Source organism: Helicoverpa zea, chromosome 31 (genome assembly GCF_022581195.2).
Source record: "Helicoverpa zea isolate HzStark_Cry1AcR chromosome 31, ilHelZeax1.1, whole genome shotgun sequence".
In the NCBI taxonomy this organism is placed as follows: Eukaryota; Metazoa; Arthropoda; class Insecta; order Lepidoptera; family Noctuidae; genus Helicoverpa; species Helicoverpa zea.
In genome coordinates this window covers 17,238,226-17,252,261 of record NC_061482.1, presented here as the reverse complement: position 1 = coordinate 17,252,261, position 14,036 = coordinate 17,238,226, and the positions used below count along the sequence as shown (strand labels likewise).

Genomic DNA, 14,036 nt, shown 5'->3' with positions numbered 1-14,036 from the left:
TGACATTGTGGGGAGAAAATGTAACGTGTAAATGTAATGTAATCAATGTTTTCTGCTAACTCGTTTCTGTACTGATTGGGTATATGTTTGATCGCGGAAATGTTCAAGATATAAAACAGTAATATTGGTACTAGCTTTAGCCAACGTTTTTTGACGTAAAAAGAATATACTATGTCCTTTCTTAAGTTTTATTAGGTACCTGGGTATCAAATTTCATTTAACGGCCCTTCTCAATATACCATGTATACTGGAGAGTGAATTTTAAGATAAGGCCGATTCAAGTCATGTCCTTTCCCTTCCTCTAGTTAGGCAAAACCACAGATAGATACAATATTGGAAACGACCGTTAATCAATTCAGTTTTGATAGACAGACTGAGTTACTTTTGCATTTACCTAGCAAAGATTTTTATTTCTTTCTTCTTTCTGCTCGTTTTGACACGCAAATACAAACGGTGTCTGCACTCAATGAAAACGAAAGTAATTATTTACGAACAAACACCAAGCAGAGCTTCGCGAAATAAATTTTTACTCTCAAAAAATATTACTTGGAGCATAATTTATTCAGAGAATCTCTAATTAAGACCTGCAAAGCTTTGCAAGACTCTTTATTATTTCACAGCTCTAGAAGTTCATTTTTTATTATATATTTTTTCTTAGTAAATAGTTCAGAGTAGAAGCAATTAATTTCTATCCTAATATAAGTTAAACTTTCAACTTGAAAAGGTTAGACGGGTTAATTGGATTTATTTCATGAGATAATATCATTGGGAATAATTAATTTTGTTGTTTTTAGTGAACGTGATGATGAGAGCTCGTTGAGGTTCTTGATAGAATAGTCACAATAACTATAACGATAAATCAACCCATAAGAGCTCTGCCTCACTGAGACGCCATGGCGACGTCGTCAGCGGCGCAGGCCTGGCTATTTCTGGCATGCAAAGGTCGCCAAGTGTGTTAGGTACCATACATTTCAATATTAACTGCTTGGATATGTAGCCGGCGACGTCGCCACTGGCGGTCTAATGAGGCAGAGCTCATAAGGTACGTTTTGAATGCCAGCTGCCGACTGCAACTGCCCACCGCACATGCCGCGATGGCATGAAAACAATCGACATCCGAGGGCCACTGCACGTGCTGCTGCCGGTTCGATGCAAAACGGCTTCATGTACATCCAAACCTGTAGTGTTGCTGCAGCAATTTTAATGCAGTTGCGGCATGTGCGGTCGGTAGTTTGGCATTGAAAACGTACCTTAACCAGTCGTCAAATTGCTGTCATTGGTCAAATAAGCGATTGATGAAGTATGATTGTGCCTGTTCTATTCAAGTTCACGTTACTGCATGTTACTTATCTAAGGTACTTTGTTATTATATACCTTGAACACCAATTACTGAGTCGGTAAAGGAAGACCTCGTGTGGAAACCTGGTTTTCAAATATCTGAAATCCTTGAGTGCCTTGAACAAACATGGTGATTAACGCTCATTCATTCTCTAGCAGGACAATAAAAAGGCTGATGATGATTAACTGAAAAAACCGGCCCAGTGCCAGTCGGAATCGCGCAGGAAGGGTTCCATACCATTTTTTAGAAAATGAGCAAAAAATCACATATGTTGTATGAGGGCCCCCCAAAATATTTAAGTATTTTATTATAGTTTTCAGTATTTGTTGTTATAACGGCAACAGTAATACATCATCTGTGAAAATTTCAACTCTCTAACTATCACGGTTCATGAGATACAGCCTGGTGACAGACGGACAGAGGAGCGAAAACAATAGGGTCCCGTTTTACCCTTTGGGTACGGAACACTAAAAAAACATTTCTGTCTTATTTAACAGTAGGTACTATTAATTACCGTGAACCACTTAAAAGATAAAGTGAAAATGCTTGTCAATGCAACGATACATTATCTGGGATAAGTGTTGCAAATTGTTAATACTTGTTAATATGTAATTACATTTTGATTTTAACTGCAGTTAAATCTCAGAACGAGAAAGATAAGTAAATAGTACTAAGATAAAAATAATAATTTATACAGTCATTTTTATTACTACAGTCAGTCAGCTCCAAAAAATTGTAAATCGGTCTAGGCATCTTAGAGTAATCGGTGGACATACATAAAAAAAGAACTCGACGAATTGAGAACCTCCTCCTTTTTGGGAAGTCGGTTAAAAATAAGTAGGTAATAGAAATATTCACATTCTCCTCCTCAAGGTTGGCAAATTACAATTATTCACTTGGATAAAGTCAAATTCACATGAAAAAAAAAATCTTGAAGGATCACAAGAAGTTCCATTCTAATACATTACAATTCAGCTTTCTTCGCCAAACAAACAAAAGTTAATTTTCTGTATTTGATTTAACTTGTGAATAACCGCTCGTTGCGGGTCACCCTTCAAAAGAAGGGCTGTTTAAATATTCAAAGATGTAGTGTAAGTCCAGTTGAAAACCAGCTTTAGAGAATAGTTATCTGGCTTAGTGCTGAACTGAACCTATTTGGCACACACTCCTTCTTTAACCCATTGTATGTCGAAGCCCAGAGATACGCGAGACACAATTGCTTTTCAATCCTAACTGAAAGTAATTCTGTCTGTCAGTTTGTCTGTCTTTTCTTCACGCCTAAACTGCTGAACCGATTTGTCTGAAATTTGGTATAGATGTTACCGTAAGATTACAAACATCGTTAGATTACAATCTATCTCGAGAGATTGTAAACTGTCGAATTATTGTGAACCGTAACATCTGATTGCAATTTAACGCATTATTTTTCGCTATATTATAATCTATCGATGAGAAATTGTCAAATTGTCAACTGTCCGAAAGCTCTCTCTGATTGGTCAGTCTTTTTGTAAGATCGACCAATCACGACCAGCCGTTCTGTTCCCATGGAGTTCCCGTAGAGTTAGGAATGAAATAGAGGTGTCAGTTAAATAAAATAAATGCTCTTCAAAAATTCTTCAAGTATTAAATTTATATAAAAATAACTCTTATAAAAATACAGTTAGGTATTTTGTCTTCAAATACAAACTAATATTTAAAAATAAAATAAAAGGGGTGCTAATTAAACAGGCTTCTTTTTAATATCATTATTCGCCCCCAAAAATGTATGTTGCCTTCTAAATTACTAAGTCAGCCACAATTAACAAAGCGTCGAGCATCTAAATAATACTATCTTAGCCACGAGTTATCTTCCACTCTAAATATAACTCAGCATGATGGTTATTTTTTTGCATCTAAATTTGTAGCATGCATTCTAACAGTAAACTTCTTAAATACTATTAAATGACATCATAAAAATATTTATTTACCTTCTAATTTTTTAACTCGTACCTACTGAGTTTTTTGTTTAAAATATAACACATCCCATATTAATTGACCCAGCATGGAAGTAAGCATGCAACATGCAGCAAGCATAACTTCTGTCACGGCTCCGGCGCTGCGGGGCTCCGGCGGTCCCATGCGAGCTTATCGTCGCAGATGGTTTTCACGCTCACCACCGCAGCTTCGGCTTGCTGGCCGGCCGAGCCGGCCAGCCTCAGCCGCGGCGGCGAGCGCTGAAACTACCTGCGCCTCAGCTCGCAGGCCGCCTCGCCCCTCCGCGCCTACGCGGTTTTGAATTGCACTTTAGGGGTAGGGCAGACAAGACTACGTGGAGTCGGTTTTGCAGCGATTCGTTTTCGTCACTAACTTCAATTTTTAATACAATTTTTAATTGTGTGTAATTTGAGTCTTAAAAATTAAGTACAATTTTTGATTTTATAAAAAATTAAACCGTCACTTATTTTTGCACGTCAAAGAGCTGTGACACCGGGAGTTGCAAAGAACATTGTCTTTTTTGACGTTCTACCAATCAGCGCGCAAGATGCATTCCGTTCTACGCCAGTTGACAATTTGACCGCTCTACATCGCTCTCGATCTTACAAAAAGACTGACCAATCAGGGAGAGCTTTCGGACAGTTGACAATTTGACAATTTCTCATCGATAGATTATAATATAGCGAAAAATAATGCGTTAAATTGCAATCAGGTGTTACGGTTTACAATAATTCGACAGTTTACAATCTCTCGAGATAGATTGTAATCTAACGATGTTTGTTATCTTACGGTGACATAGACATAGTTTGGAACTTGAGAAAAGACTAATAGATTTTATTACAAAAAAATATAAAAATAAAAATTCCAGACATACGTATAGCGCCATCAATTGGTCAAACCAAAAATTTGCCGGAAGTCACTATTCCACGCGAACGAAGTCGCGGGCAAAAGCTAGTTGTTTTATAATAAGAAGCATACAAGCAGTTGTAAACATGCAAGATATGAATTGGAACTTGATGGAACATCTTATCGTAGCTGTGCTAATACTTTTTGGAAAAGTCTTCTAAGCGTGTTTTTCTAGCGAATAATTACTAACACGCTTATTATGTACTTTTCTCCTTCATTTTTGTTTCTTTTGTGTTGTGCCAGTCCCTTATTTTTTTTTTCTTGTTCCTTTCTAGTTTTCATAATACCCAATTTGGTCTAAAAGATGAAAATTCTCCGCGTCTGTGTGACGGGCTATGAGCGATAAAAATGTTAGTCGCTCGAGTCATATATTCTTGTACATAAATTACAGTATAACGATGTAATCTTGTTTAAAGGATAATAATGTTCTATACAAAGTTATGGTAAGTTATAACGCTTATAAACTTAAACAGTGTATCTTCTATCCTTACTAATATTACTCTGTCTGGCCATCTGTGTATAGGGCTTTCACACCAGAACTCTTAACCCGTTGTGTGCCAGAGCGCGATTTATAATAAGCGGTATACAGGCAGTTAAGGCCTAAATTCCCCAACAACGTAAACTTCAGTTTTGATCCGACTGCCTAAAAACTTAAATCTACTGCTTACTTTGAACCTAGTTCGTAATTAAACTAAATAGTAAGCAGTCGTTTAAAGTAAAACTGTCGTTTATATTTTTGGTGTACTTGGGCCTACAACGCTTTAATACTAGCTAGCTAAAGCCTGACATTGGCTACTTTTCATGCGGTTGTAAACGTTGCATTTTTTAAACTAATTTGCATAACTATTTTTACTTTCTTATACCTACAGTTTAAATTGAGTGGAAACAAAATATTATCAGACATTTTGTTTTCCTATACCTACTTCTTCTTCTTTTTTTTTCGTGTCGATGACATGTCATATATTGAGACTACACTATGTCAGCCCAATATGCCACAACGAGAGCACGGCCGGATGCGCTCATTAAGTCCTAAGTTTCAGGGCACAGTGGACATGCGATTAGGTAGGACATACATACCTACTGTTACGATGTACATAGTATTTATTTTTCTTAGAATGTTCTAACTATAATAAAATGTATCGCAGGCTGGTCCGTGGGAACCCCGTGTAATTGTTAAATGACTGCTTCAGAACAATCCGATGTCCGTACATGCAATGTGATTATAATTGCTTTCATTATATTATTGTGTACGATCATCTTATTTTTTTATGAAAATCGTGATGAAGTATTACCTACTTGATCATCAGCCTTTTTATCGTCGCACTGCACTACGACATAGGCATCTCTTCGTACAAAGAAGGAATGAGCGTTAATCACCACGCTTGCTCAATGCGGGTGAGACGATTTTAATCTTAAAAGTCCAGGTTTCCTCAAGGTTTTCACCTTTACTCATTAGTTTGTATCCAAAATCCTATAAAAATGATTAATTATTAAGAGTTCATTTACATTTGAGTCCTGTAGTTTCTCTTTCTCATAATCCAAGTTATGAAACTGCTCAACACGCAATCTGTCTGTTGGTCTAAAATTCTATCTCTAGTAAGCAAATCAACATATACCTAGATAGGTTATTGAAATCCAGAGTTAGACGAACAAAAACTTGTATGTAAAAACTTTTGTCACGTGGCCTTCACACGCGTAATTTAAACCTATGACAACTAAACGTAACTCTAACTGTTATTTTTTTGCTTCAAAGCACGATAACGCGCTGTTAATGAATATTAATATAAGGTATTGTACACCAAGGCATGGTGGCTTAGTGGGTAAAGAACCAACCTGTCAAGTATAAGTGTGGGCTCGATTCCACGTCGGGCAAATAGGTACCAATGCAACTTTTCTATGTTTGTATTTACTTTCTTAGTTTATCTCGGCCACCAATTACTGTGTTCCGGAGGGCGCGATAAACTGTAGTTTAGGTCTCGGCTGTCATTTGCTAACTTTGGCAATCGTTACGGGTAGTCAGGAGCCTGTAAGTTAGACAAAACAGGTATTGGGTTGCCCGGGTTGAGGCCAGGCACTCGCTTCTTGTAAAACATTGGCACGCACTTGCATCCCATTAGACTGGAAGCCGACCCCAAGATAGTTGGGAAAAATTCTAGATGATGATTCTCCAGTTTAGAATGGTACTCCAGATTTCGTAAAAACTTTATGTTAGCCAAACTAACTTAACTAACGTAACGTAACTTTATGATTATGTTTTTTCAATTACTTCCAACCAGGACAGCTTCTTTAAAATATTTTTATACCTAAACAAATGAGCAAGAAGTCCAAAAAAGCTTGCAAACTTGCAGTTCCCAATAATATATCTAACTGTTTGTTTTCCTAACTAGAGATAGGAATTTGACATTAAGTACTTATATGGCGCTGTTGTCAACATTCTATCCCTGGTAAGCAAAACAACAGTCAGATCAAATATTGAGAACGGTCGTTAGTCAAGATCTTTTTAAATTTGAAAACTTGCCTTGCTATGCTAAGCTGTACTGTGCTGTGCTGTGTTCCTTAATCTATATATTTCTTTTTTTTTTTAACTCAATATTCAATTTTATGGGAGGTACAATCTATTTCTACAATGTACACACTATACATATATACAAACTTAAACTATATTTTTAAACTATAAACATCAAAATATGCTGTGTTTCTTAATATACGTTTTGTTACCTATCAACATCAAACTATGCTGTGCGGTATTCCTAAATCTACGTGTTTTTAACTATCACCTTATATCTGTGCTGTGCTGTGTTTCTTAATCTATGTGTTTTTAACTATCAACATCAAAATAAGGCTGTGATTCGTAATATACGCTTTTCTAACTATTAACATCAAACTGTGCTGTGCTCTGTTCCTTAAGCTATGTTTTTTTGACTATCAACATCAAACTGTGCTGTGTCCCTTAATCTATATTTTTTAACTATCAACATCAAAATATGCTGTTTCTTAAACTACGTTTTTTTTAACTATTAACATCAAACTGTGCTCTGCACCTTAAGGTACGTTTTTTTCTAACTATTTACAGTAAACTATACTGTGCTATGTTCCTCAATCTACGTTTCTTTAACTATCTATCAACATCAATCTGTGCTGTGTTTTGCTTAGCTCAGTATTAAAGTTATAGCGGTACACCAACTTATACTACCATCTACATGTTGCAGTACTACAACTTACACCAATATCTACACTTTGGAAGACGAACCATCCTGCATCACGCAAGCAGTATTCGCAGGCAAAAATGAACATGTAGATCACCATACATATACTCATCCGGTCGAAGACCTCCCTTTTCTGCGAGGTATGATGATGCCGTCATACCTCCACAGTAGGAACCCCCCATTGAACGTCAGCGCAACCTTCGAGCTACGTGACGTCATAAAGATCTTCCCCAAGCTTTCGAGCGACGAGTCCTTCAGCCAACCAGCTTCAAATGGGTATCCCTGACCACCAGCAAGTTGCGGACGACCAAACCTGGTCAGCACCCTTAGCCACATCCAGCGACCTTGGCTTCAGCTACCTGCACTTCGGCCGGTTGAGTATCTCCCTCGCCGTAGCAGTCGCTAGCCTCTATAGCTTCTCTGTGCAACCCTCGCATCGCCGGTTCTGATTCATTTGGATTCTCCGCAGCAGCCAGTTCCGACCACTGTTAGTGGATTATCACGTCAAAATTTTGTATAAACATCCTATTTGAGTACAACGGCGTAACATTTCTATAGATTTCAAGTTTGAAGCCATATTTCCTCGACATCAAAGCATCAAATTGGCATTCGATGTATAATGTTTGTGTTTGTGAGTCGTCGTGTGTAGTTTCTAATCAGTACTTTGTTAGTCTAGCTCAGAAGCTATGCAGCATAACTTCGTGGGAACAACTTTTGCATCCCATTTAAGTTGGCTTTCGTACTGCATTCAAACGGAATAGTTTGAGCTGGTGTTAGACAAAATTAATTCAATATTGACACTATTAATAAAAGTAATTTTGGTTTAATAATTTGTTTTTTTAGGGTTCCATACCCAAAGGGTAAAACGGGACCCTTTTGTTTTCGCTCCTCTGTCCGCCTGTCAAAATACATTTAGTTTGCATTTAGTATTATGTTTATTAGTATGACAAGCTCAGGTCGACTGACACATCGGGCTACCATAAGATCGCGTGTCATTTAGTTCACCATTGTCTAATCGCGAGCAACACCAGTGGCTGCCACCACAGTCGGAAGCCACGATGACCTCCACCAGGCAACCCTGACCCACTACCTTAAACCATAACACAGCAACTACCCCCAGCAATAAACAAAACCCAACTTTATCACCAAGTCATAAAGTCTAATGTCGCTTACACCAGATTCCGAGTTACACCGTAAAGGTCATTGGACGCGGTCGCTCCGTCCCGCTCCAACACACAGATTTGTTAAGTGTTTGTGATAAATAAGATACGAAACGATCAGATAATATTGTTTCCTCATGTTGTTAAATATTAAAATGGTTTCGTGAAATCTAATGGAGTGTCATTTGGGCACTCACGAGAAATGCTAACAAAATGTATTTAATGTACTTTGAAAGGAAAATCGTTGAGATTTGTTGGAAATTGCTGTAATCTGAGTTTATCAGTGGTTTGTTGGTTCCTTGATCCGTGATAACGGTCGCCCGATTTACTTACATTACGTGTAATGTGAAGAAGACATTGTGTTTCAATGTTGGTGTAATCTTACTGATTATTTTAATAGTTTTACAAATGATCTTATGATAGGGAAATATTAAAACTAAGTATCAAAATATTCATCCGCATCGCTGTCAGCTGGGATCGTGCCCAAAACGCTGGCTGCATTGCCACGCTGGATGGCAATGCATATCCTTTGACCGAAGTATAGGCCAGCCCTTTGGTCACGAGTGGCTTGTCAGCTGACAGCTCGTTGACGTTTTTATCTTACTGATATTATAAATGCTAAAGTAACTCGTCTGTCTGTTGCGCTTTCACGGCAAAACTACTGAACAAATGCAAATGTATTTTGGGATACAGACAGTCTAGAATCTGAGAAAGGACCTTAGTTACTTTTCATCCATGTTAGGGAAGTTGTTCTCGTTTAGGCACAGATATTAGATAATACCTATATTCTTAAAGGTATTCAACATATTGCGATGCTCTCACTGGGCGCTTGTATGAAACATGCAAAGAAAAAAGTGAACAAGGATTATAAAAACGAGCAAGATCATTAATAAAAGACGTCAGACGCTTTTTTATTCAGTAAAATTATACGGACAGGATTCATAGGTTGATCATTTGATGGACCTGTTAAACTAATATTAGATTCTTTAAATAAATAGTTCATTAGGAAAGCAAGTTTAGCCTTTAAAATTATTTTAAAAATCTGATCTAACAAAGCAATAGATAAATGACTTATTGCTCACCTGCTTTTTCCAACTACGTCTTGGTCGGCTTCTAGTCTAATCGAAAGCAGCTGAGTAGGTACCAGTGTTTTACATAATTACATATATGGCGATTGCCTATCTGATCTCCTCAATCTAGTTGCCTAGGCAACTGGTACCAGGTTGACGAACTTTTTGGCTATTGTCTGAACGTGAGAAATGACAGCCGGGACCCATCAATTTAACGTTCCTTCTGAAACACGACAAGATGGTAGACCATCCACGGACCAGCCAACCGTTGCTTGATGTATTGAACTACAAAACGATAGTAGCTGTAGAAGAATAATAGATACTTATCCAAATCAATGAAATGCTTTCCGATGCGGTCACACTAATTGATTTTGAATCTAATTTTAATGAGGCCATGGTCGATAATAGTTTGACACTGAAAAAACTTTAAACTATTTATAGTACCAAGCTATTGATAGATGTTGCAAACGAAGTGACTGCCATTTCCAATATACTAACTATCTTGCTTGCTTACTACAGATAAGAATTTGACATTACCTACTTCTATCTAGATAGCATATTGGGAACAGCTGTTAGACTTCTGAACATTTATATCGCATGCCACTAAATATAGCATTTGCTAATATTATGACTAAGTTAGCGAAGATGCTGTATGAATTATATAGTCTATTTATGGCCATACTGCCAATTGCATGACGTTTATTTTTAACAACGAAGCATTTGCATGTATTTTCCTCAAGCTGAAGAAATATTTGACACATCATCATCAGCGTTTTTATCGTCCTACTGTTGGGCACAGGCCTTCTCTCACGCAGAAAGGGATTGAGCGTTATTCACCACACTTGCTCAATGCGGGTTCGTGATTCCGACTTTATAGTCCAGGTTTCCTCAAGATGGTTTCCTTCACCTTCGATCAACGAAAAACGAAAGTACATACTTAAAAAAGTTGCTTTGGCGCTTGTCTGATGTGGTTGGTGCTTTACCCACTAGGCCACCACGTTTTTTATATGGCACAGAATAATTTTAAATCTTACCGCTAATATTAGTAACGTCGTCATGTAGTAGAGGTACTTAGCTGGCCACTGATTGGTCAGTCACGTATCACGTCACGCCCGACCAATGACGAGTCACGTTTCGCCCGTAAATTGCTTTGTGATTTTTCATAAGAGCCTTCGATTTTAGATCATTGCGTTAAGTACATGGGTTCTTGTAATGAGGCTGTATTTCAGAAATAGCAATGAATTCTAGGTGAATAAGTCGTGCTGGCCTAGTGGTTAGCGCTCAACCCATTAGGTAGGTATAAGGATGCGGGTTCCATTCCAGATTAGGCAAGGCACCGATGTTACTTTTCTAAGTTATATATACTTTCTTGGCAAAATCTTCATAAAATCTTGGTCACCAATGACTGATGAAGGAAAATAATATCTAGCTAGAGGATAAATAAAGTTTGAAAGTCCTCTCTGTGCGAAGATGCCAGTGCCCAGCAGTGGGATGATAAATATCTGATGATGATCTGTGTTCAAAAGATAATCTTATAGACATAGAACTTCAGCAAACATATCGTGAGCTTGTTCATCACCGCTTGTTTCCAGCCGTCCTTTTATAGGTACTTACTACAATTATAGATTACAATTATAACCAAATGGGTTAAACATTGCCCCAGTCTCTCGTCAGTAGGCAATGACTGTCAAAGATGACCAATTTCAATAAACAATCATGACCTTGATTTTGGTCTCGTCATTATCCATATGGTTATAATGATAGGTAGGATAATTGCTAAGTAAATGGCTGGTAATAAACATATGTACATACGAATACATATTTGTAATGTCTGTGAGGAGTTTCCTGTTGCATTCAGGCCCAAGTTCACCGGCATCGTAAAACGCACGTTATGAAACAACTGTTCACTTTTACAGAACGTGAGAATTCGTAGTAAACAGTTGTTTTAAGAAAACTGACGTTTCTGTTGTCGGTGAACTTGGGCCTAAGTCTTACATAAGGTGCGTCATATACTCGTTGCTATATAATATTCTTGTAGAAGAGGTTAAGCAACGCTTGGTGTGGTTGATCCCTGGATGACTGAACGATAAATTATTGGGTACCGGGTGTCATTTGAACGTGTTTGGCATTCGTTAGGGGTGGTCAGAAGCCGAAAAGTCTGATATCCAGTCTTACCAAGGCCTATTGGGTTGCCGTTGTAACTGGATTGAGTAGGTCAGTTAGCCAATCGCTTCATGTAAGGGTTAAAAGTAAAACACTAGTAGGTACTCAGCTGCATTCAGAAGCATTTCCAACATAGTTGGGAAAAGGCAAGACCGATGACGAGCGTAAAGAATCATGCACGTTGCTATTTCAAAAATGTGTCAAAACTAATCTGAATGAGTTACAAAAATGACTTGTACGTTCTGATAAAGATGTTTACATAACTTAGTGTAGATTTACAGAAATAATGTGTGTCTGATAAGTGGATGATGTCGCTTGATCGTAAAGATAGGTTACATGATGACAGCCTGTGATAAGGCGTGATCATAATAGATATTGATAAGTTACGCCGTGATGGTATTGTGATGACTATCGGTGACCGAGGAGGAAATTACAAGTCAGGCTGAGGCCTTTATTTCTTTTAAGTCTGCATTCTTAAATATCGAGCCGTTTTTCCGCGGTTTCACCCGGGAGCTAGTGCGGGAGTTACTCGGGAAGACTGTAGCTTGTAGTTCAGTAGTTTCGGAGTCTTTAGGGTGCAAACCACTCAACAATAAAATCTTTCCTCTTTATTGCATTACATAGTATGGATTACGCGCAGAAATTAAAATAGCAGCATAATTAAATTAATATTATAATTCTCCCTTTATAATCAGCATAAGTACATAAATATTTATTAATTATTTTATGTTACAAGTATCGCAAAGCCAGACATAATAATTAACCCTCACTAATAGCAGGACAAATGATAAATAATTACTTAAAGACGTCTTGTGCCTTAAAATAGGAAAAAATAAACTTGACAGATAACCTGGTTAGAAATTCGGAATAAGTGAAAGGGTACGTTTTTATCTCATTAGTAGGTATGTGCCTAGTAACTTGATTTTCTTTCCGCCTAGAAATAGTTATATTTATATACTAGCCGTTTTCCCGCGGTTTCACCCGCGTCCCGTGGTAACTACTGCCCGTACCGGGATAAAATATAGCCTATGTTACTCGTGGATAATGTAGCTTTCGAATGGTGAAAGAATTTTTAAAAACTGTCCAGTAGTTTTTGAGCCTATTCATTACAACCAAACAAACAAAAAAAAGTTTTCCTCTTTATAATAGTAGTATAGATAGTTATATATAACTTTGGTCGGCCGACTGCTTGTTTGGGCTCATAAATCAGTATGAAGATGAATGGTCAAGCAACCTGATCTTTGTTTGCTTAACCATTCATCTTCTTCTTCTATCTAGCTGGAATCAAACCGACTGAAAATATTGACTAGAATCAGCATTTTTTTTTAATTCCCTACAATCGACTGTTTAGCCTGCAGGGTGGGTACCTTAAGGGGACAGTGCACACCGCAAACTTTTACGACCTAGGTAAAAGGCCTAGGCCTAGGCCTTTTATGACCTAGGTCAAGTTTACAAGTAAAGATATATGTGCAATAATTGCTATTTAAACTTCCTTATAGTTATTTCTCTTCATCGGCATTTTAACTATCCCACTGCAGGGCTAGGGCCTCTTCTCACACTGAGAAGACGCCTGACTTTCCCTTGCCTTGATTTTTCGTGAAAAATTGCTAAAAAGTAGCCTACTTACAATAAACGATTTAGACGTTGACTTTGAGACGGAACGAGCGTAATGATATGAGGTACATCACCTCTTCTTCCCAGCAAAAACACATAGGAAGTGGTGAAGGGCGGGCGTTTTGGGGGCTGTCTTTTGTAAATTTGACGTTCAAAAAGTGCTGATTTTCAGCTGATTTTTACTTTGAATAAATGACTTTTAATTTTGTTAAAATATAGCCTGTGTTAGTCGGAAGAGTGTAGCTTTTCAACAGTGAAATATTTTTTTAATCGGTTCAGTAGTTTCCTCTTTATTATATTAGTATCTATAGATTAATTATAATTTCTGTTATATTTTGTCAGTTATGCAATATTTAGTAGTACGAAGAGCCGTGACGATGTAAGGCACGGAAGACTATCGGCTAAGCCTATTACTAGCGTGGCATTGACGAACAATCGATAGCTCACAGTTTTCGGAACAGCCCTCTGTTACAACTTGTTATACTTTTGGAAATGTCCTTGGAAATAATATGTTTGAAATTTGAAATAATGACATGGATTTTTACGGTTTGGCTTGACAGTGGTCACCCTGTCTCGTCTTATCTTATGAGACGAGTTTCGGAAG

General features: G+C 37.6%; 1 protein-coding gene across 1 annotated transcript in view; it reads right to left on the bottom strand.

Annotated features, from left to right (window-relative positions):
- Positions 1 to 14,036, bottom strand: part of LOC124645095 (adenylate cyclase type 6-like) — a 329,505-nt gene that overhangs the window by 307,231 nt on the left and 8,238 nt on the right. The gene's annotated exons all lie outside the window — the stretch shown is intronic.